Below are 25,563 nucleotides of genomic sequence, written 5' to 3'. Positions count from 1 at the left end.
GAGGGCATCCCTGTCTTGTGCCAGTTTTCAAAGGGAATTTTTCCAGTTTTTGCCCATTCAGTATGATATTGGCTGTGGGTTTGTCATAAATAGCTCTTATTATTTTGAGGTACGTTCCATCAATACCGAATTTATTGAGCGTTTTTAGCATGAAGGGCTGTTGAATTTTGTCAAAGGCCTTTTCTGCATCTATTGAGATAATCATGTGGTTCTTGCCTTTGGTTCTGTTTATATGCTGGATTACGTTTATTGATTTGCGAATGTTGAACCAGCCTTACATCCCAGGGATGAAGCCCACTTGATCATGGTGGATAAGCTTTTTGATGTGCTGCTGAATCCAGTTTGCCAGTATTTTATTGAGGATGTTTGCATCGATGTTCATCAGGGATATTAGTCTAAAATTTTCTTTTTTTGTTGTGTCTCTGCCAGACTTTGGTATCAGGATGATGTTGGCCTCATGAAATGAGTTAGGGAGGATTCCTTCTTTTTCTATTGATTGGAATAGTTTCAGAAGGAATGGTACCAGCTCCTCCTTGTACCTCTGGTAGAATTCAGCTGTGAATCCATCTGGTCCTGGACTTTTTTTGGTTGGTAGGCTATTAATTATTGCCTCAATTTCAGAGCCTGCTATTGGTCTATTCAGAGATTCAACTTCTTCCTGGTTTAGTCTTGGGAGAGTGTAAGTGTCCAGGAAATTATCCATTTCTTCTAGATTTTCTAGTTTATTTGCGTAGCGGTGTTTATAGTATTCTGTGATGGTAGTTTGTATTTCTGTGGGGTCAGTGGTAATATCCCCTTTATCATTTTTTATTGCATCTATTTGATTCTTCTCTCTTTTCTTCTTTATTAATCTTGCTAGGCAGTCTGTCAATTTTGTTGATTTTTTCAAAAAACCAACTCCTGGATTCATTGATTTTTTGGAGGGTTTTTTGTGTCTCTATCTCCTTCAGTTCTGCTCTGATCTTAGTTATTTCTTGCCTTCTGCTAGGTTTTGAATGTGTTTGTTCTTGCTTCTCCAGTTCTTTTAATTGTGATGTTAGAGTGTCAATTTTAGATCTTTCCTGCTTTCTCTTGTGGGCATTTAGTGCTATAAATTTCCCTCTACACACTGCTTTAAATGTGTCCCAGAGATTCTGGTATGTTGTATCTTTGTTCTCATTGGTTTCAAAGAACATCTTTATTTCTGCCTTCATTTCGTTATGTACCCAGTAGTTATTCAGGAGCAGGTTGTTCAGTTTCCATGTAGTTGAGGGGTTTTGATTGAGTTTCTTAGTGCTGAGTTCTAGTTTGATTGCACTGTGGTCTGAGAGACAGTTTGTTATAATTTCTGTCTTTTACATTTGCTAAGGAGTGCTTTACTTCCAATTATGTGGTCAATTTTGGAATAAGTGCGATGTGGTGCTGAGAAGAATGTATATTCTGTTGATTTGGGGTGCAGAGTTCTATAGATGTCTATTAGGTCCACTTGGTGCAGAGAGGAGTTCAATTCGTGGATATCCTTGTTAACTTTCTGTCTCGTTGATCTGTCTAATGTTGACAGTGGAGTGTTGAAGTCTCCCATTATTATTGTATGGGTGTCTAAGTCTCTTTTAAGTCTCTAAGGACTTGCTTTATGAATTTGGGTGCTCCTGTATTGGGTGCATATATATTTAGGAGAGTTAGCTCTTCCTGTTGAATTGATGCCTTTACCATTATGTAATGGCCTTCTTTGTCTCTTTTGATCTTTGATGGTTTAAAGTCTATTTTATCAGAGACTAGGATTGCAACCCCTGCTTTTTTTTGTTCTCCGTTTGCTTGGTAGATCTTCCTCCATCCCTTTATTTTGAGCCTATGTATGTCTCTGCATGTGAGATGGGTCTCCTGAATACAGCAGACTGATGGGTCTTGACTCTTTATCCAGTTTGCCAGTCTGTGTCTTTTAATTGGAGCATTTAGTCCATTTACATTTAAGGTTAATATTGTTATGTGTGAACTTGATCCTGCCATTATGATATTAACTGGTTATTTTGCTCGTTAGTTGATGCAGTTTCTTCCTAGCCTCAATGGTCTTTACATTTTGGCATGTTTTTGCAGTGGCTGGTACCGGTTGTTCCTTTCCATGTTTAAGGCTTCCTTCAGGGTCTCTTGTAAGGCAGGCCTGGTGGTGACAAAATCTCTAAGCATTTGCTTATCTGTAAAGGATTTTATTTCTCCTTCACTTATGAAACTTAGTTTGGCTGGATATGAAATTCTGGGTTTAAAATTCTTTTCTTTAAGAATGTTGAATATTGGCCCCCACTCTCTTCTGGCTTGTAGAGTTTCTGCTGAGAGATCTGCTGTTAGTCTGATGGGCTTCCGTTTGTGGGTAACCCGACCTTTCTCTCTGGCTGCCCTTAAGATTTTTTCCTTCATTTCAACTTTGGTGAATCTGGCAATTATGTGTCTTGGAGTTGCTCTTCTCGAGGAGTATCTTTGTTGTGTTCTCTGTATTTCCTGAATTTGAATGTTGGCCTGCCCTACTAGGTTGGGGAAGTTCTCCTGGATGATATCCTGAAGAGTGTTTTCCAACTTGGTTCCATTTTCCCCCTCACTTTCAGGCACCCCAGTCAGACGTAGATTTGGTCTTTTTACATAATCCCATACTTCTTGCTAGCGGTCTGTCAATTTTCTTGCAGGCTTTGTTCATTTCTTTTTCTTCTTTTTTCTTTTGGTTTCTCTTCTCGCTTCATTTCATTCATTTGATCTTCAATCGCTGATACTCTTTCTTCCAGTTGATCGAGTCGGTTACTGAAGCTTGTGGATTTGTCATGTATTTCTCGTGTCATGGTTTTCATCTCTGTCATTTCGTTTATGACCTTCTCTGCATTAATTATTCTAGCTATCAATTCTTCCACTCTTTTTTCAAGATTTTTAGTTTCTTTGTGCTGGGTACGTAATTCCTCCTTTAGCTCTGAGAGGCTTGATGGACTGAAGCTTTCATCTCTCATCTTGTCAAAGTCATTCTCTGACCAGCTTTGATCCGTTGCTGGCGATGAGCTGTGCTCCTTTGCAGGGGGAGATGCGCTCTTATTTTTTGAATTTCCAGCTTTTCTGCCCTGCTTTTTCCCCATCTTTGTGGTTTTATCTGCCTCTGGTCTTTGATGTTGGTGATGTACTGATGGGGTTTTGGTATAGGTGTTCTTCCTGTTTGATAGTTTTCCTTCTAATAGTCAGGACTCTCAGCTGTAGGTCTGTTGGAGATTGCTTGAGGTCCACTCCAAACCCTGTTTGCCTGGGTATCAGCAGCAGAGGTTGCAGATGATAGAATATTGCTGAACAGCGAGTGTACCTGTCTGATTCTTACTTTGGAAGCTTCCTCTCAGGGGTTTACTCCACCCTGTGAGGTGTCAGACTGCCCCTAGTCGGGGATGTCTCCCAGTTAGGCTACTCTCAGGGGTCAGGGACCCACTTGAGCAAGCAGTCTGTCTGTTCTCAGATCTCAGCCTCCGTGTTGGGAGATCCACTGCTCTCTTCAAAGCTGTCAGACAGAGTCGTTTGTGTCTGCACAGGTTTCTGCTGCTTTTTTTGTTGTTGTTGTTTAGCTGTGCCCTGTCCCCAGAGGTGGATTCTACAGAGACAGGCAGGTTTCCTTGAGCTGCTGTGAGCTCCACCCAGTTCGAGCTTCCCAGTGGCTTTGTTTACCTACTTAAGCCTCAGCAATGGCAGGCGCCCCTCCCCGAGCCTCGCTGCTGCCTTGCAGTTAGATCGCAGACTGCTGTGCTAGCAAAGAGGGAAGCTCCGTGGCCATGGGACCCTCCCGGCCAGGTGTGGGTGTAATCTCCTGGTGTGCCCGTTTGCTTAAAGCGCAGTATTGGGGTGGGAGTTACCCAATTTTCCGGGTGTTGTGTGTCTCATTTCCCCTGGCTAGGAAAAGGGATTCCCTTCCCCCTTGCGCTTCCCAGGGGAGGCGATGCCTCACCCCTGCTTCAGCTCTCGCTGGTCGGGCTGCAGCAGCTGACCAGCACCGATTATCCGGCACTCCCTAGTGAGATGACCCCAGTACCTCAGTTGAAAATGCAGAAATCACCCGTCTTCTGTGTCGCTTGCGCTGGGAGTTGGAGACTGGAGCTGTTCCTGTTTGGCCATCTTGCTCCGCCCCCTTTTCTCTTCTTTAGTGTTGTGTGAATCAAATGAAACAAAGTTTTATGAGAGCATTTTCTAAGTTTTAAAAGTCCTTATAACTAAGTTTCTAGGTTACTACACACTGCTATTCGCGTGAGTTTTTTCCCCCTATTTGTTTTACTTCCTCTTAAATGTGGTGATTCTATTTTCAGGCACCTAATTATTAGTATTTTATATAGCCATTTAAGTCACTTGTAAAAAAATCTATTTGCTGGTAAAACTGACAGAAAACTTGAAAGAAATAGTAATCTTTGTGCTATGTGTAGCACTGTGTTAAGTCATGGAAATTTGTAGTTTTCAAGTGGAGGGTAAAATTAGGTGGAAGAAAAGGGAAGGACAGCTACAAGTTGGATAGGAAAAGTGTTGCATTACCAGGATAGCTCTAAGAAAGTAACAGCATAGCAGTGGGCCAAGTCCTCAAACCAAAGTTACCAAGTCAGAGGAGTTCAGTTTTTCCTGGGAAAAGGTCTCCATTAAGTATACCTGCTGTTCTCAGTCATATAAGCTGGGAAGGTTTGCCTGTTGCCAGCAAGAGAATGGATTTGATAGGTCAGCAGCTGGGACCACTGGTAATGATGTTCCTTGCAGTGGGAAACCTGAGAGGCAGGTTTTCATGCACCGTTTCATTAAAACTTTCATACAAAGTTTCTTAAGGATACAGACTGTTTTATTTTACTTTTATACTTTCCCAAGTACCTAGGTAGGGTGATAGGTAAAATACGTTTTACAAATTTAATGGAATTTTCAGGGACTTAACAAAGATTGATGTGGAAGAGCTGTATTGATTTTGCTGTTAAAATTATATATAGTTTTATTGCCTCCTTGATTATTCCACTGAGAAAAAATGGAGGCATGATCTTTGGTATTTGTGGTCTTGAATTTCTTCTTTCTGGCTTTCAGTGTCTTGAATGGTTTGAGATAAAGAGAAATAAAACTTGATATAAGGCATAATGTGTTTTTTAAGTTTGCTTACTTTTTTTGAGTTTACTGTTATTTTGTGTTTATACTGTTTCAGATTCCCGTATGTATCTGAGGTAAGGTCAAAAGCAGTGTTGAATATCAGGAGTTAAAGTTACTCTTTTGACTAGTTTCACTGAAACCTTTTTTTTTCTTTTTTTGTAAGTGGTCAGCTGCTTGATACATTTATTTATAACAACCTTATTGAGATATAATTAATGTGATGTATATTTACCCTTTTAAAGGATATAACTCATTGGTTTTAGTATAGTCACAGAGTTAGGCAACTATCACCACTCTCTAATTCTAGAATGTTTTCATCTCAAAAGGAAACTGTGTGCCCATTAGCAGTCACTCCGTATCCTTTCCTTCCCCCAGGCCCTGGAAAATGCTAATCTACTACCTATCTATGGATTTGCCCATCCTGAACGTTTCACAATGTGGAATCACACAGTGTACAGTCTTCTGTGTCTGGCTTCTTTCACTTAGAATAGTATTTTTGAAGTTAATTCCTGTTGTAGCATGTCTCAGTACTTCATTTCTTTTATGGCTGAATAATATTCCATTGTATGGACATGCCACATGTGGTTTATCTGTTCATCAGCTGATGAACATTTAGGTTGTTTAACTTTTTGGCTGTTATGAATGATGCTACTAGAAATATTTGTGTACAAGTTTTTGTGGGGAAGAAGGTTTTCATTTCTCTTGAGTGTATTCCTAGGAATGGAAACACAGGGCCGTAAAGTGATTAAATGATTAACAGTTTGAAGAAATATTAACCTATTTTCTAAACAGCTGTACCATTTTGCAATCCTCCAACAATGTATGAGCATTGCAATTTCTCTGCAACTTTGATAGTACTTGTTTCAGTTTTTTATTATACCCATCCTCCTGGGTGTGAAGTAGTATCTTATTGTCATCTTAATTTGCATTTTCTGCTGTTCTGTATCTTTTCATGTGCTTATTGGTGGTTTTTATGTCTTCTTGGGGAGAAATGTCTGTTTGAACAGTTCAGTTTTACAGAAAAGTGAGTGGAAAGTACAGAGAATTGCCATATATACACTCATTCCAACCGCATCTCCAGAGTTTCCGATATTACTGATGCCTTAGTGTAGTACATTTGTTACAATCAATATACCAATATTTATACTTATTATTAATGAAAGTTTAGAGTTTGCCTTATGGTTCACTCTTTGTGTTGTACAGTCTGAGTTTTTACAATTGTATAGGGACATGTATCTGCCATTAGAGTATCATACAAAATACTGCACTAAAAGTTTCCTGAACTACACCTATTCATTTTTCCCTTCCCCCAGGCACTTGGTAACAATTGATCTTCTTACTATTTCCATGGTTTTGCCTTTTCTTGGAATCATACAGTATATATAGCCTTTTCCGATTGGCTTTTTTTTCTTTTAACTTAGCAATATGCATTTAAGGTGCCTGCATAACTTTCTGTGGTATGATAGCTCATATCTTTTTTTTTTTTTTTTTTTTTTTTTTTTAGTCAGAGCTTTGCTCTTGTGCCAAGGCTGGAGTGCAGTGGTCCAATCTTGGCTCACTGCAACTTCCACCTCCCAGGTTCAAGCGATTCTCCTTCCCCAGCCTCCCAAGTAGCTGGGATTACAGGCGTGCGCCACCACACCCAGCTAATTTTTGTATTTTTAGTAGAGACTGGGTTTTACCATCTTTACCAGGCTGGTCTTGAACTCCTGACCTCGGGTGATCCACCTGTCTCAGCCTCCCAAAGTTCTGGGATTACAGGCGTGAGCCACTGTGCCCAGTCGATAGCTCATTTCTTTTTAGTGCTGAATAATATTTTATTGTATGGATATATCACAGTTTGTTTATGCATTTACCTGTTGAAGGACATCTTGGTTTGGGTAGCTGAAGTTTAGACGATTGTGAATAAAGGTGCTGTAAACATTCATGTGCAGGTTTTTATGTGGTCATATTTTCAGTTCATTTGAGTAAATAACAAGTAATACAATTGCTGTGGTAAGAGTAAGTTTAGTTTTGTAAAAAACTGCTAAGTTGTCGTCTAAAGTGGCTGTGTAAAATAATTTCATATTCCCACAAGCAATGAGTGAGTGTTCTTGTTGTTCCACATCCTCACCATCCTTTGGTGGTGTCAGTGTTTTGGATTTTAGCCATTCTGATATGTGTGTAGTAGTAGTATGCCATTGTATTAATCTGCAATTCTCTGATGATGTATAATGTTGAACATCTTCTTATATGTTTATTTCCCATATGTTTATCTCTTTTGGTGAGGTAACTGTTCAGGTCTTGTCTTAATCCATTGAGGTATCTAAAATACCATAAACATGGGTGGGTTATAAATAACAGAAACTTATTTCTCATGGCTATGGAGGCTAGGAAGTGCAAGATCACTGGCAGATTCGGTGTCTGGTGAGGGCTTGTTTTCTGGTTCATAGATAGTGCCTTCTTGCTGTATCCTCCCATTGGGGAAGGGGCAAGGCAGGCTCTCTGGGGCATCTTTTATAAGGGTATTAATCTCAGAGCTCTCATAACACGATCACCTCCCAGCAGCCCTACCTCCTAATACTATCACATTGATGGTTAGGTTTCAGTGTATGAGTTTGATAGGCGAGTCTACTAACATTCAGAACATAGCAAGCCTTTTGTCCAATTTTAATTGAGTTGTTGGTTTTTTTATTGTTGAGTTTTAAGAATTCTTTGTATGTTTTGGGTAACATTTATCAGATAAGTATTTTGCAAAGATTTTCTCCTAGAGTGTGTGACTTTTTATTAGTGTCTTCCTCGGAGCAGACGTTTCTAATTTTAATGAAGTTCAACTTACCAAATTTTTTCTTTCATGGATGTGTTTTTGATGCTGTATTTAAAAAGTCACCACCAAACTCAAGGACACCTAGATTTTTTTCCTGTTATCTTCTAGGAGTTTTATAGCTTTTCATTTTACAGTTAAGTCTATGATCCATTTCAAGTTAATTTTTGTGAAAGGTGTAAGATCTATACTTAGAATCATTTAATTGTGTCTGTCCAGTTTTTCCAACACTACAGTTATTTCCCCCTATTTTCGGGGTATGTTCCAAGATCCCCAGTGGATGCCTAAAACCATGAATAGTGCCGAACCCTTATATGTACCATTTTTTCGTATATATGTGTTGTGTGATAAACTGTAATTTACAAATTAGGCACAGTAAGTGATTAAAACAACAATAATAAAATAGAGCAATTATATAATTACAATATACATAAAAGAGTTCTATGAATGTGGATTATCTCCCTGTCTCTCAAAATATTTATTGTGCTATAACCACCCTTCTTCTTGTGATGATATGAGATGATAAAATGCCTACATGATGAGATAGTGAGGTGAGTGACATAGGCCTTGTGACATAGCTTTAGGCTACTACTGACCTTCTAACCATATGCCAGAAGGAGAATTATCTGCTTTGAATGATCCTAGATCAGTGAGCCATAATAATGTCCATGGTTAGATGTTGAGAGCAGACAATGCCAATGACTGATGGGCAGGTAGTATATACAGTGTGGATGTGCTGGACAAATAGAGGATTTATATTCCTAGTGGGATGGAGCAGGACAGCGTGAGATTTTATCACACTACTCAGAACAGTGTGCAATTTAAAATTTATGAATAGTTTATTACTGGAATTTTTCATTTAAAATTTTGAAACTGTGGTTGACTGCAGGTAACTGAAACTGTGGAAAGTGAAAGTGCAGATAAGGGGAGACTAATGTAGTAGTAGTAGTAGTAGTAGTAGTAGTAGTAGTAGTAGTAGTAGACGACTAATGTAGTAGTAGTAGTAGACGACTAATGTAGTAGTAGTAGTAGTAGTAGACTAATGTTGTAGTAGTAGTGGTGGTGGTGGTGGTGGTGGTGGTGGTGGTGGTGGTGGTGGTGGTGGTGGTGGTGGTAGTAATAATGCTTACTTCTTAGGGTTAATGATTAACTGTGGTAATGAATGTGAAATGCGTAACCCAATGACTGGCACAAAGTAAGGTCTCACTTAGTGGTAGCTTTTACGATTAGCAGTAGTTCCCCAATATTGGAAAGTGTAGAATTCTGAGGAGCCAGGGATCCACTGATCTTTTTCTAAATTATACCACAGACAAGTATCAAATTAGAAGCCTGAGAAAACTATTATTTAGACAAATAATTGTAACAAACGTGGCTCTCTTAACTTCTGTAGAACTGTTTTTATTTGTTAAATAACAAAAGATTATGGTACAAAACAATTGAAAGCTTCTAGTTTTTCACAGGTCCTACAGTTGCAAAAAGGTATAATTGCTTAAAAAAATCAACATCACAGAACAGTAAAAAGAAAAAAATAGGCGGGCACGGTGGCTCATGCCTGTAATCCCAGCACTTTGGGAGGCCAAGGTGGGTGGATCATGAGGTCAGGAGATCGAGAACATCCTGGCTAATTCGGTGAAACCCCGGGGGTCTGTACTAAAAATACAAAAAATTAGCCGGGCGTGTTGGCAGGCGCCTGTAGTCACTGGCGCCTGTGGTCCCAGTTACTCCGGAGGCTGAGGCAGGAGAATGGCATGAACCTGGGAGGCGGAACTTGCAGTGAGCCAAGATCGCGCCGCTGCACCCTCGCCTGGGCTATAGATCGAGACTCTGTCTCAAAACACAAACAAACAAAATAAATAAAAATTATCTTTTTTCCCCCTCCCCTTAATTCTTCTGTTCTTCATTGTAGAATTCGTAGGTCCTTCTAAATCTTTTTCTATGAATAGGAATCATAAGAAATGAAGCCCATCCTGATTTCTTACGATGCCTATCATATACCTTATTTGAATCTCATTTCTTGTGATGCCTATCTTATACCTTATTTGAATCTCATTGTGTTGTACCTCCAAATTTCTTACATAAAGTTTCCCTTAGAGGTAAAATTTTAATACCTCTTAGACTACTAAGTGACTTGACCATAAGCCAGAAGGAGGAGGGTCATCGCCTTTATTTCTCACAGTTCTGGAGACTAGGAAGAAATTAGGGAACTTAGTTAAGAAAATAGGTTTAATTTTTTAAGAAATTAGGGAACTTTGCCTTATAAAAATTTTATTGCAAATAGTTTATCAATATGTTTTATATCAGGCTTTTAAAGAAGAGATGTATACCCAAATATATAAGACCAGTTAATAAAACTATGGAAGCTATAGTGAAATTCTATTAGCAAGCTGTGGGGCTTTTACTAATTCTGCCCTAAAACTCTTCCAATCAAAAGCAATGATCAAATTATTACCAGAGCATAAGTAAATGTTTATGGTATAAATTAAACTGTACCTGTAGGAGTTTTAATACATTTAAAATTTTAAAATTCTACAGAATGATTGGTTTCTTTTAAAAATTCTAGTTTTGTGATGTTTTAATCCAGAAATTGAACTCTTGACTGAAGTTCACCTTCCCATACTTGAAATTTATGTTTTAAAATTTGAATGGAGTCGGGGAGAAACTATAAGTAAAACCTACAGCATTCTGAGGTCCAAAACTTCCTAGATTGCTTCAGCTTCAATCCATTTGGGGAATTGTGCAGACATTTGTCATTTATATAAGAAAGGTAATGATCAAACTTTGAGAAGTCAGTATATCATGGAAACTTTACCTTAATGATGTTATTCTGAGAAGAATATAATCATACAGTAGAATCTATGCAGTTATTTTTAAAATAGGCTTCTTAATGTGGGAAATATTCTAATTGTTTATTAAGAAAAGTCTACAAAACAGTAAAGTGATATTTTCATTTAAACAAAAAAAGAATATAGCCTATCAGAATATTTACAGAAATAGTTTTCATGATGCGCCAGAACAGTAAGTGATGATTGTTTTTGTTTTGTTTGTTTGTTTGTTTGTTTGTTTTTGAAACGGAGTCTTGCACTGTCGCCCAGACTGGAGTGCAATGGTGCGATCTCAGTTCACTGCAACCTCCACCTCCCAGATTCAAGCGATTCTCCTGCCTCACCCTCCCGAGTAACTGGGATTACAGGCGCCTGTCACCATGCCCGGCTAATTTTTTTTTTTTTTTTTTTTTTTTTTTTTAATTTTGGTAGAGACGGGGTTTCACTGTGTTGGCCAGGCTGGTCTCAAACGCCTGACCTTGTGATCCACCGGCCTTGGCCTCAAAGTGTTCGGATTGCAGGCGTGAGCCACCGTGCCTGGCCGATTGTTTTTGTTTTTTATTCTCACTAGCAGTGTATCCCAAGGCTTGGTTTAGTCAGGCTTTTTAATTTTAGCTATTCTAATAGGTGTATAGTGGTATTTCATTGTAGTTTTAATTTGCATTTTTAAAGTGACTAATAGTGTTGAATATCTTTTCACATTTATTTGCCATCCATGTATTGTCTTTGGTGAAGTTTCCCTTCAAATCTTTTAACCATTTTTAACGATTGAATTGTTTCCCCCACCCCTTATCTGAGGGGGATACATTCCAAGACTCCCAGTGAATTCCAGAAACTGCAGATGGTACTAAAACCTGTATATACTGCATTTTTGTATATATACATACATACGTCTAGTAAAGTTTATAAATCAAGCACAGTAAGAGATTAACAGTAATAATATGACAGTGTCACTACTCTTGTGCTTTTGGCACCATTATGATAAGTAATACAAGGGTTGCTGCAACCCCTGCAGTCGATCTGCTGAGAGGGCTGCTATGTGATGAATGGGCAGGTAACATATTCAGTATGGACAAGGTAGACAAAGGGATGATTCATGACCTGGTAGGAGGACCTGGGATGGCATGAGATTTCATCACGCTACTCAGAACGATGGCAATTTAAAATTCGTTCATTATTTCTGGAATTTTCCATTTATTATTTTTGGACTGTGGTTGACTGTCGTTAACTGAAGTTGTGGAAAATGAAACTGTGGATAAATGTTTAGACTGCTGTATTTGTTGAAAAGACTATCCTTTCTCCATTGAAATTCCTTTGTTCCTTTGTGAAAATTCAGTTGACCATATTTGTGTGCTAGTTCTGGGCCATCTGTTCTGTTCCAGTAATCACTTCTTTCACCAGTACCATGCTGTCTTTATTCCTGTAGCTTTACAGTAAGCCTTGAAGTCAGGTAGTGTCAGTTGGCTGACTGTTGTTCAATGCTGTGGTGGCTATTCTGAGTCTTTTGCTTTTCCATATAAACTTTAGAATCAGTTTGTTGATGTCTTCTATGTAACTTGCTGGGATTCTGATTGATACTGCATTGAATTTGCAGATCAAGTTGGGAAGAACTGGTATCTTAATATTGAATGTTCTTATCCATGTACACCATGTAAGCTTCCATTTATTTAGACCTTCCTTGATTTCTTTCATAACAGTTTTATAGTTTTCATCATATAGATCTTTTTTTTTGAGACAGAGTCTTGCTCTGTCACCCAGGCTGGAGTACGTTGGCACAATCTCAGCTCACTGCAACCTCTGCCTCCTGGGTTCATGCAGTTCTCCTGGCTCAGTCTCTCCCAAGTAGCTGGGATTACAGGTGGGTGCCACCATGCCTGGCTAATTTTTGTATTTTTAGTAGAGACAGGGTTTCATGGTTTTGGCCAGGTTTGTCTTGAACTCCTGACCTCAGGTGATCCACCCACCTCGGCCCTCCCAAGTGCTGGGATTACAGGCATGAGCCATCACTCCCATCCTCATCATGTAGATCTTGTACATATTTTGTTAGGTTTATACCTAAGCATTTTATTTTTGGGGGTGCTTCTTACTTTTTAATTTTAATGCCAATTATTCCTGGTATATGAGAATACAGTTGACTTTTGTACATTAATTTTGTATCCTGCAACGTTACTATAATTGTTTATTAGTTCTAGCTGTTTATTTGTGGTTGATCCCTTGAGATTTTCTTCACAGGCAGTAATGTTATTGGTGAGCAAAGACAGTTTTGTTTTTTCTGTACCAATCTGTGTACCTTTTATTCACATGCCCTATTTTTTTTTTTTTTTGGCATATTGCATCTTATAAATTTTGCTTTGTAGCATCTATTTTCTCACCATTAAGTGTGATGTTAGCTGTAGAGTTTTTTATTGTATTTTATCAAGCTGAAGAAGGTTTCCTCTATTCCTAGTTTGCTAAGAGTTATTATGAATGAGTTTTGAATCTTACCAATTGCTTTTTCAGCATCTCTGTATATGGTCAGATTGTCTTTCTTCTTTAGCTTGTTGATGTGATGGACTACATTAATTGACAAATGTTAAACCAGCCTTGCATACCTAGAATAAATGTCACTTGCTCATGATGTATAAGTATTTTTATACATTGTTGGATCAATTTGCTAATGTTCTGTTGCAAATTTTTGAATCTGTGTTTGTAAGAGATTGGTCAGTAGTTTTCCTTTTTTATAATGTTTTTGTCCAGTTTTGGGTTAATTTCTTTGTGTGATGTAAAGAAGTGGTCCAGGCTGGGTTTGGTGGCTCAAACGTGTAATGCCAGCACTTTGGCCAAGGCAGGTGGATCACTTGATGCCAGGAGTTTGAGACTACCCTGGTGGCTCACTCCTGTAATCCCAGCACTTTGGGAGGCCGAGGCGGTCGGATCACTGGGTCAGGAGATTGAGACCACCCTGGCTGACACGGTGAAACGCCGTCCCTATTAAAAATACAAAAAACTAGCCGGGTGTGGTGGCACATGCCTGTAATCCCAGCTACTCGGGAGGCTGAGGCAGGAGAATTGCTTGAATCCGGGAGGCAGAGGTTCCAATCAGCCGAGATTGTGCCACTGCACTCCAGCCTGGGTGAGAGCAAGACTCTGTCTCTAAATAAATAAATAAATAAATAATGAAAAAACAAAAAGATGTGGTACAGCTTCAGTCCTTTACAGCTGAGTATCCAGTTGTCCAAAGCTCCATTTGTTGAAAAATCTTTTCTTTTGTTATAGAATTGTCTTGACAACCTTGTCAAAATCTGTTGGCTATAAACATTTTTGGACTCTGAATTCTATTTCATTGATTGAGATGTATGTCCTTATGCCAGTACCACACTGTATTGATTACTTTGTCTTTGTAAAAAGATATGAAATATGAGTCCTCCAACTTCTTTACAAGATTATTTTGACTGTTCTGAGTGCATGCAAATTTCCACATGAATTTTAGGATTATCTTGTCAATATCTTTTTTTTTTTTTTTTTTAAAGATAGCTGGCCAGGCACGGTGGCTCACGCCAGTAATCCCAGCACTTTGGGAAGCCTAGGTGGGCACATCACGAGGTCAGGAGTTCGAGACCAGCCTGGCCAACATAGTGAAACCCTGTCTTTACTAAAAATACAAAAATTATCCGGGCATGGTGGCACACACCTATAGTCCCAGCTACTCAGAGGCTGAGGCAGGAGAATTGCTTGAACCCAGGTGGTGGAGGTTGCGGTGAGCTGAGATCAGGCCATTGCACTCCAGCCTGGGCAACAGAGCGAGACTCTGTCTTTAAAAAAAAAAAAAAAAGTGGCTGTAATTTCAACACGATTGTAGTGGATCTGCAGATCAATTCTGGGAATATTGCCATCTTAACATCATGAAGTCTTCCAATCCATGATTATGGATTGTCTTTATTTATATCTTTCTATGAGATTTTAGCGTTTACAGTGTATAAGTCTTACATTCATTTGTTAAAGTTATTCTTGAGTATTCTTTTTTATGCTATTATATTTGGATTTTTTTTCCTCAAGTTCTTTTGCAGTGTGTTCTTTGCTAGTACTTCATTATTTTGACATCTTTTCAGTATGTAATGTTAAACTCTGTCCTGAGTTTATTTTAATATGAAGATAGATTACATTTTATAAGGATCACCCTAAGGATAAAAAAATCTATCTAGATAGGGAATGGTGGTGAAATAATAGCTATTCCTGAACTCTAGGGTTTAATTTCTGTTTTTCTGTAAAGTATTGGAAAAGGACTTTGCTGTTAACCCCCAGCCAGTCTCTCTGGTTCCTTAATGTGCTTGGCGGTTATAATACCTGGAAGTACTTGCCTGTGCCTCTTTTCTACCAGTACTAGGGTTTCTTATTTTCCTAATCCTTCCAAGTTACTGAATAGAGAGCCCTTTATGAAATTGGAGAAGTCATTTTACCTCTCTAAATTTGTTTCTTCTTGGTAAGATGTAGGATGAAATATTTAATAATCATTATAAGTTTTTTTCAGACTTAAGTGAGAGTACTCACATAAATAGCTTCTTTAATCTGTAAAGAAATATTCAAATGTCAGGGTTCCTTTCTCTTCAAATTAGACTTTACCTTTCTTAGCTTGGGGTAATCCATCAAGATTTATCTGAATAAGCTACTTCACCTCACCTTTCTGTTAAAAAACTTCCACTGAGTTTTTGCATTACAAGATCAAGTGTGAACTAAGGCTAGCCAACTCAGTTTGTATATACTATGTGCAAAGGACTACATTAGATGTTGTGTAGGTGACAAGGAGGCATATGACAGAGTCTGTGCAATCAGGGAGTTTATAGTCCATGTGAAGTATTAAGCGAATTATCTAGTTTGGTGCCAGCTGTGGGAGTTCATGGTTTATATGATGAACTATCTTCCTGTAGATTGCCCCGAAAATTGTGCTCACATGAAATCTTAGAGAACCTGCAAGATTTATAAACACAGTAACTGTTTATGATAGATAACAACCAAACTGAATTTCTAGGGCTTTATTGAGGAGAGTGTTTATCTAGGCACTGACCATGTACTACCCAACTCTTGGTAATGCCTTTAAGTTTTTTTATTTTTATTTTTGGCAGACACTCTGTGTGAGGCACAGATTTTCAGTCCTTTGAACACTTAATAAATGAAAATTGATCTGAAGAGAATATTAAAACATTTTCACTTGAATCTTCACAGTCTACCAGTACTAGGGTTTCTTACTTCCTAGGTGGATGGAAAGTGTTTTCAATGAATTTGGACCAGAATTGGTACAAAATTCAAAGAATTCAAAATGTTAAATTATTTTGTTTCTCTTTAAGATTGTTACAATTTGATAAGTATTCTTTTTTAATGTCATCAGAAAAATAAAGCATAGGCTGGGCATGGTGGCTGATGCCTGTAATACCAGCACTTTGGGAGGCCAAGGCGGGAGGATTGCTTGAGCCCAGGAGTTCAAGACTAGCCTGGGCAACACAGTCTGTTTTATAGAGACCTTGTCTCTATAAAAATAAAAAAAAAAAAAATGGCTGGGCCCGGTGGCTCACACCTGTAGTCTCAGCACTTTGGGAGGCTGAGGCGGGTGGATCTTTTGAGGTCAGGAGTTCAAGACCAGCCTGTCCAACATGGCGAAACCCCATCTCTCCTTAAAACAAACAAACAAACAAAAAAACACAAAAATTAGTCAAACTTGGTGGCTGGTGCCTGTTAGCCCAGCTACTTGGGAGGCTGAGGCAGGAGAATCACTTGAACCTGGGAAGTGGAGGTTGCAGTGAGCTGAGATCACACCACTGCACTCCAGCCTGGTCAACAGAGCAAGACTCTCTCTCAAAAAAAAATGGAAGTATAATATTACAAAAACCTATAATTTAATTATTTTGCTTTTGATTTGTTTGCTGTTAAAAATGAGCTCTTAGATCTGCCTTCCCTAGCTTTATTGAGATATAATTGGTATATTTAAAAACTGCATATAATTAATGTGTACAATTTAATGCATTTGGACATATATGTGTACTCATCTTACCATCACTACAGCCAAGATAATAAACATTTATCTATTGCCTCCAAAAGTTTCATTATGCCCCTTTCTTACTGTTTTTCATTTTTTTGAGAGGGCAGGTAAGAACATTTGACATGATATCTACCCTCTTAGCAAATTTTCAGAAGTTCACCTTGTTAATTACAGGCACTGTGTTGGAAAACATATCTCTGTAACTTACTTATCTTGTGTAACTGTAACTTTATACTGTTAAACAACAACTATTCATATCTTCCTCCCCTGTCTCCTAGTAACCACCATTCTGTTGTCTACTTATATAGGTTTGATTCCTTGTTACGAAAAATAATGCAGTATTTCTCCTTCTGTGACTAACTTATTTTGCTTAGCATAATATTTTCCAAGTTCATCTGCATTGTCACAAGTGGTAAGATTTCCTTCCTTTTAAAAAACTTGTAATATTTATTCTATTGTATGTATATACCACATTTTTCTTATCAATTCATCTGGGTTTTCACATCTTTGCTATTGTTCATAATCTTAGAGGAAAAGTTTTCTGTTTTTCACCATTGTGTATGATGTTAATTATAGGCTTTTTTTTTCTTTTTTGAGACAGAGTTTCACTCTTGTTGCCTAGGCTGGAGTGCAATGGCACGATCTTGGCTCGTTGCAATCTCTGCCTCCCAGGTTCAAGTGATTCTCCTGCCTCAGCCTCCTGAGTAGCTGGGATTACAGGCATGCACCACCACACCCGGCTAATTTTGTATTTTTACTAGAGATGGGGTTTCTCCATGTTGGTCAGGCTGGTCTCGAACTCCCAACCTCAGGTGATCCACCTGCTTCGGCCTCCCAAAGTGCTGGGATTATAGGCGTGAGCCACCATGCCCAACAGTGATGGGCTTTTCATATACAGATGCTCCATGACCTAAAATGAAGTTATGTCCAGATAAACTCGTAAGTTAAAAATGTCATTAAGTCAAAAATACATTTAATGCATCTCATCTGTAGTACATTATAGCTTAGCCTAGCTTACCTTAAACGTGCTCAGAACACTTTATGTTGGCCTGCAGGTGGACAAAATCATATAACAAATAGCCTATTCTATAATTAAGTGTTGAATATCTCATGTAATTTATTGAATACGATATGGGTACTCATCATTAATGTACACAGCTGAAAATACCATTGTAAAGTTGAAAATTTTTAAGTTGAACCATCAAGTCAGTGACTGATTGTATAACTTGTATTTTGTTGAGATAAGTTCCTTCTGTATCTGATTCGTTGATGGTTTTTGTAATGAAAGGGTGGTAAATTTTGTCAAGGCTTTTTCCTTTTTTTTGTTTTTGTTTGTGAGACAGAGTCTTGCTCTGTTACCCAGGCTGATGTAGTGGCCCAATCTCGGCTCACTGCAACTTCCGCTTTCTGGGTTCAAGCGATTGTTGTGCCTCAGCCTCCGAAGTAACTAGGACTGTAGGTGTGTGCCACCACCTCCAGCTAATGTTTGTGTTTTTAGTAGAGACGGGTTTCACCATGTTGGCCAGGCTGGTCTTGAATTCCTGTCCTCAAGTGATCTGCCTGCCTTGGCCTCCCAAAGTGCTAAGATTACAGGTGTGAGCCACTGTGCCCAGCCTGTTTTTCTCATCACTTTTAATGCACCAACAATGAGGAAGAGATTAGTGCTGTTGTATATATACACAATCTTTGGTGAGCCAGAGCTTGGCTGAAGAATGGTATTTTCAAGCCTGGCCCTGTGAGGATAGGGCTCTTGATCAGTTTTTAATCTTTGGAGAGATTAGCTGGGGAGGGGTTAGAAAGAGTGGTACATCACAGCTCTATTCTCAGGAATGGGAAGTAGTCCTTTACATGTGTTTTGAGGGGTGGGGGTTCATGACTTGGGAACTAATTTGTTTCTCTAACTCCTCCTTTATTTTTCTGGCTAGTAGTGACACTTCTTACAATGAAATGTACTGATATGTATTGACGTATCTGTATTTGTCAGTAGGGGTGTTATTTTATATCATCAGTGTAAATATGTGTTTAACAATAGATTATTGAGTTGATATGGGCTGGGCATTGTTCTAGAATCTAGACATACAACAATAAACAAAACAGACAACAAAACTATGTCATTTTAAAGCTTATATTATAGTGGAGAGAGATGGACAATAATGAATAAATATGCAACATAGATATAATATATTAGATGATTGTTACTCTGGAGAAGATTGAGGTAAAAGAAGGGGTTTAAGGAATGCTGAGAGTAAATGTTGAGGTTGCAATTTTAAATAGTGTGAGAAAGTATGTAGCATTTGAGGAAATACCTGAAGTATGTGAGGGGGGCTGATATTCAGGTATTTATGCAATTGTAAAGCAAAGTAGAGAAATCCCACATGGGTAAAACTTTTTGCCCACTTTCCCTCAGTGATCACATCTTGCAATATTATAGTACATTATCACAATTAGGATATTGGCATTGATAGAATCCATCGATTTTATTCAAATTTCCTCAGATTCTCTTTTACTACTTTGGAGAGCTATATGTGTATATATTTCTTTCTTATGTTTTTAAAATTATATGTATAGGTTTGTGTATAGACCATGAGGTCAAGATACACAACATCACAAGTATCCTCTTACTGCCCTTTTATAACCACATTCACTTCTCTCCCTGCCATTCCTCCACCCCTAACAACCAGTATAACCCCTGGCAGTAACCACTAATCTGTACCGTTTCCAAATTTTTTTTCTTTCAGGAAGGTTATAAAAATGGAATCATATCCAGTATGTAACCTTTTGTGTTGGCTTTTTTTGTTTTAGCGTAGGTTTCTGGGGATGCAACCATGTTGTTGCATGGATCAAAAATTGTTTCTTTTTTATTGCTGAGTAGTATTCCATGGTATGGATATACTACAGTTTGTTTATTCACCCAATGAGGGACATCTGGGGGCTATTGTAAATAAAGCTGCTTCTGACATTCATGTGCCAGTTTTAATGTGAACATAAATTTCTATTTCTATAAAACATATGCCCAAGAGTGCAATTGCTGGGATCCTGGGTAGATTTTGAAAGTTGGGCCAACAAGATTTCTTGACAGATTAATGTGAGGTCAAGCCGGGTGCAGTGTCTCATGCCTGTAATCCTAGCACTTTAGGAACAATAATTATTATTGCTAATAATAGCACTTTGGGAGGCCAAGTTGGAGGATCATTTGAGGTCAGAAGTTCAAGACCAGCCTGGCCAACATGGTGAAACCCCATCTCTACTAAAAATACAAAATGATTAGCTGGGCATGGTGGTACATGCCTGTAATCCCAGCTACTCAGGAGGCTGAGGCAGGAGAATCACTTGAACCTGGGAGATAGAGGTTGCAGGTAGTGAGCCGAGATCATGTCACTGCACTCCAGCCGGGGTGACAGAGTGAGACTCCGTCTTTAAAAAAAGAAAAAAAAAAAAAAGAGGTCAGAGAGAAAGAGGAATCAAGACTTCCTGGTTTTTGACCTCGGCAACTAGAGGAGTGGAATTGCCAACAACTGACATGGGGAAAGCTATGGGTAGAGCATGTTTAAGGGAGATGAAGAATTTTACTTATGACATGTCAAGTTGATGTATATTAGACACAGAAGAATTGTCACATAAGCAGTTGCTTAGAAGATTTTGGAATTCACAGAGGTGGTCTGGTCTAGAGATATACAATTGGGAGTCTGTTCAGCCTTTAAAGCCCTGAGACTGGAAGAGGTGATAGAGGCAACTGAAAGAGGTGAGAGATTAAGTTCTGGCTACTTCAGTGTTTAAAAAATAGGGAGATTATGAAGAACTAGCAAAGAAAACTGTAAATTTGGCCAATGAGGAAGGAGAAAAAACAAGATAATTTAGCGTCCTGGAAGGTAATTGGAGAAAGTATTTCAAGGGGAGAGGGAGTCAACCAATCATTTTTGTGTAAACCTTAGTTGTAGCACAAAGGCATATTCTCCACAGTAACCAGAGGCTTTAGTTGTGTTTTATTCCAGGGGATGTATTGGATGATGCTCCCTTTTCTAGTTTCTTTTGGGTAAGAAGAGTTTTCGAGTTTTAGTTTGTGTATTCGAAAAGCAAATGGTCTAAGAGAGGAATTGAATTCTACCTGTTAAGCTCCAACTTAATTGTTTACTCTTTTCATGAAAAATCTTTTTAATCTTTCTAGTTGGAAGTATTGTTTCTGTTTTTAGAATTCTCCATCCTTTTTTTTCCTTCAGGGTTGGGGGAGAGACAGGGTCTCACCACATTACCCAGGCTGAAGTGCAATGTCACAGTCATAGCTTACTGTAGCCTTGACCTCCCTGGTTAAAGTGATCCTCCCACCTCAGCCTCCTGAGTAGCTAGGAACACAGGTGTGCATCACCATGCCTAGTTAATTTATTTTCGTTTTTTGTACAGATGCAGTCTCCCTGTGTTGTCAGGCTGGTCTTGAACTCCTGGGCCCAAGTGATCCTCCTTCCTCAGACTCCCAAAGTACTGGGATTACAGGCATGAGCTGCTGCACCCACCCACCCGTTTTTTGATAACTCTAATGGCACTTAACATTTTCTGTTGTATGGCATCTGTATTAGTCCATTCTCACATTGCTGTGAGGATACTACCTGAGACTGGGCAATTTATAAAGGAAAGATGTTTAATTGGCTCACAGTTCCACATGGCTGGGAAGGCCTTAGGAAATTTACAGTCATGGCGAAAGGGAAAGAAAGCAGGCACCTTCTTCACAAGACAGTGGGAGACAGAGTAATCGTGCAGGAGAAACTACCATTTATAAAACCGTCACATCTTGTGAGAATTCACTCACTATTAGGAGAGCAGCATGTGAGAAACCATACCCATAATCCAGTCACTTCCCTCTCTTGACAGTTTGGGGGTAGAGGTCCTTGCCTCAACACTTGGGGATTACAATTTGAGATGAGATTTGGGTGAGAACGTGGAGCCAAACTATATCAGTATCTTTATTTGCATACTTGTATACTTGTCTTATTTTGAATTATAAGCTCTTTCAATACTGAGGTCCTCCTTTATTGTCGTATTTTCAAGCATATAGTAATAAATGGAATTGAGTTACATTTTATTGTGATAGAGCATGGAATCTGACACACCTGGTTTAAATCTTGCCTGTGCTGTTTGCTACCAAATTTCTTAACCTGTCTATGCCTACACGCCCTCTTAAGTGGGGATCATAGTGTTGCGTACTTGATAGGTTTGTGGAGAGGATTGAAGTTATGAAGATACAGCTCTTAACAGAGTGGTCAGCTCATAGTAAATTCTTTGTGTTCTATAGTTGTTGGTGCCATCATTGTTATTGTTAATAATAATATGCTGTTATGTTATTGACTCTCAAAGATACAGGGTTAAAGGAATACACACTTAAGCTGGCATTGACTTACATGCTAGGGCTTCCGAAAACTAAGTATTCAAGAACCTGGTTTATATCTGCTTTGGTAGTCCATATTACCTGTCAGGATATAAAAGTCTGTTAATCCCTTAGTCCCTGCAGGCATCCTTTGTGTTGTTTGTCTTCCATTTCCCTTTCTGTGCTGGGTAAGTAGTCTGTGTAACTGATTGGGAAAAGTAGCATGCATGAGTCCTTTTTATTGTTTCTATAAAATTGGGGTTTTGTTACAGAACATGTTAAGCCTACCTAGGCAGTATGTTATTTTATAAATGTAATTTAAAATTTTAACTTATACACTAATTATAGTTATATAAAAGGAAAATATAAATTTCCAGAACGTTAGTCCCTAAATTAATATAGAAAGTCCACTATGTATGTGTACTAAGTACAAAATTGAGATTGAAATGTAAGGAACTTTCCTTTTTTGCCTTCTGGGGCAGGGATTGGCAAACAGTGAACCAGCCACCCGTGTTTGTAAATAAAATTTACCACAAACAGCCGTGTTAATTCTTACACATATTGTTGTAAACAGACAGCCACATTCATTCTTATAAATATTGTCAGTGACTGCTTTTCCCTTACAACTACAGAGTTGAATAGTTTATAGCAGCCTATATGGCCTGCAAACCTGAAGAATTTAGTATCTGGTCCTTCACAGAAAGTATTTATTCACTCCTCTTCAAGGGTATTATTTTTGTGGCTCATCTCTTACAGCTTTTCTTACTCTGTCTCTTGTATTGATTCCTTTTCTTCTGTCTGCTTAAACGATTTTCTCCAGAATCTTTTCTTGAATAGCTCACCTTTCTTAGGGCTTATGTCACTCCACTGTCTAGGTTCTACTTTCTGACTAATTTCTTTTTAGTGTCCTTTATAGACTTTCTGCTGCTGGGGAGTTTGATCACTTTTTTTCTTATTTTGTAGGTTTAGCATCTTGAATCCAAAAATCCAAAATTTGAAATGCTCTGAAATTTAAAACTTTTTGAGCACCAACACAGTGTTTAAAGGGAGTGCTCATTGGAGCATTTTGAATTTTGGATTTTCAGATTAGGAGTGCTTAATGGGTAAAGATGATACTAAATCCAAAAAAGTCTGAAATCTGAAACACTTTTGGTCCCAAGAATTTTGGTTAATGTGTATTCAACCTGTATAGACAATAATATATACTCTCCTATGGCTTCTGAAGCACCCACACCTCCTAGAGGATAAGAGGAACATACTGTATTGCTTTCTGCACCTTTTTTATCTGCTTCAGTGTCCCTGAGTCATTTCAAAATGAACATGTCCCAAATTGAACTCATTTCCTTCTGCTTCCAAAACAGCTTCCCCGGCCACTGAACTCTACCATGTTAGTCATGTGAGTGAGGAAGCCTGATAGCTGTCACCTCCCTCCTCCTATTTACCAATCCAATAGCAGTGGGTGATCACTACTGTTGTAGACCCATTTTCTTCCTTCCATTTTTCTCTGTTTTTACTAGTATAGATCCTAGTTTTATCTGCTGCCACCTTTGTAACATTTTTTTCACAGCAATCTTCCTAAAACAAATCTCTTGTGTAAAACATTATTAGTGGGCTGGGTGAGGTGGCTCACACCTGTAATCCCAGCACTTTGGGAGGCCGAGGCAGGCGGATCACCTGAGGTGAGGAGTTCGAGACCAACCTGGCCAACATGGTGAAAACCCGTCTCTACTAAGAATGCAAAATTAACAAGCCGTGGTGGCAGGCCCCTGTAATCCCAGCTACTCAGGAGTCTGAGGCAGGAGAATCTCTTGAACCCAGGAGGTGGAGGTTGCAGTGAGTTGAGATCATGCCACCGCACTCCAGCCTGGGTGATAGAGTGAGACTCTGTCTCAACAACAACAACAAAAGCAAAAAAAACACATCAGTGGTTCTTTATGCCTTGTAATATTTAGCGCTATCTTTAAGACCTTCCACGTGACTGCATTCCAGAATTTTACAAATTAATAAGCAAATTTTTCTTAGCTCCTGTCCCCAAGTATCTATAGCACTTTTTAAATGAGCTCGACTTAATCACATTGTGTTATAGTTGTTGGTTTACTCATCCATTAGACTGTAAAACATTTAAAGATTGTAAATGTTTGTATTCTTAGGGCCCCCAGTTCTGACACATAGTTGGCTTCAAAATGTGATCATTACACGTTCTATGCATGGAACAGAATATCCACATACCTCATAAATAGGTAAAATATCATGTATCAATTAAAAATATACTTGTGCAAATGGGGTTATTTTAAGGGTTTTTTTTTTGGAGGGGGGCTGTTGGTTCTTTTAAGGCAACTGAATTTACTGTAAAATCAAAGATTTAGAGATGAATTAAATGTTTTTTCAGTCTTATTATGATGACTAAGGATGGATAATGCAACTTTGGATAACCTTCATTTTTTTTGCAGAAGATGTACTTTGGGAAAATATTCTTTAAGCAAAGCATTGGAAGTTAATCCAATTTTACTAGATTTTGTGAAAGTGGAATTTTCTGTGGTAGGGGAAGATCTCCCAACACAACAAACTTTGATGAAGAACAAAAGATGATAGCCATATGCTGCCCACCATACACCCACAATATTAAGCTTGCTGGTTGTTTCTTCACCTAAAAGTTTACTTTTCCTTTATTAAACTTTATGTAATGGTACAAAAATATACCCTTCTGGAACTTTTTCACTCTGTGCTTTAGCTTCCAGAAGTTTTTCTTTCTCTTTTTTTTAAAGCATGAGATGTCAGATATTGTAAAAATGAGTAAAAGCCTCTGTGTCTAATCTAGAGGTGGATATATGTTAATGAGTATTGGTTAAAACAAAAGGATAAGTTTTCCTTTAGATGTGCCATTTAGGCTTTTTAAATACTGATACTATGCTTACTCCGTCTTGGGTAGTCATTTTGTTTTATAAATAAGTTGGGAATGATTAGTAAGAATCTTGTTTACATGTTTTCTTTTGTCTTTTCTGTTTGAAAAAAGATGCCTTTACAGGCAGGTTAGTTACTACAATTTAAAATTTCTAACTATGACCTTAAAGTAAGACATGCATTTTAACATTGCAGCCCCGTGCACAGAAAAATAGTTACAAGTTTCATGAAAAAAAAAAAAACCTTACTATATGTAAAGTGATATTCTGTTCCATTCTATTCTATTGTTATTCCTCTATTCTATTTTATTCTATTCTGTTCTGTTCTGTTCTGTTCTCCTTCCACACTTCCTTCTCAATGCTGATTGGCTGGTGCCCATAGTTTGGAAAATAATACCAAGTTGGAAAGTAGAAGAAATTACAGAAACTGGGAAATTACTTTGTTAAAGACAAAGTAACCTGCTCTGAGAACTCTGTGAGTAATGCAGAAAGATGTCTTAAAACCCTTATAGTATGTTGGTTGGGCAGGGTTTGTGAGTGTGTGTCTGTGTCTGTGTCTGTATAGTGACTGT

At 38.3% G+C, this 25,563-nt stretch overlaps 1 protein-coding gene across 2 annotated transcripts in view; it reads left to right on the top strand.

Moving 5' to 3' along the window:
• GSK3B (glycogen synthase kinase 3 beta) overlaps positions 1-25,563 on the top strand; it is a 267,304-nt gene that overhangs the window by 109,098 nt on the left and 132,643 nt on the right. The window lies entirely within an intron of this gene.

The sequence above is a fragment of the Rhinopithecus roxellana genome, chromosome 1, assembly GCF_007565055.1.
Source record: "Rhinopithecus roxellana isolate Shanxi Qingling chromosome 1, ASM756505v1, whole genome shotgun sequence".
NCBI classification, from domain to species: domain Eukaryota; kingdom Metazoa; phylum Chordata; class Mammalia; order Primates; family Cercopithecidae; genus Rhinopithecus; species Rhinopithecus roxellana.
The sequence above is the reverse complement of the archived record's forward strand: the minus strand, read 5'-3'. Positions and strand labels throughout refer to the sequence as shown.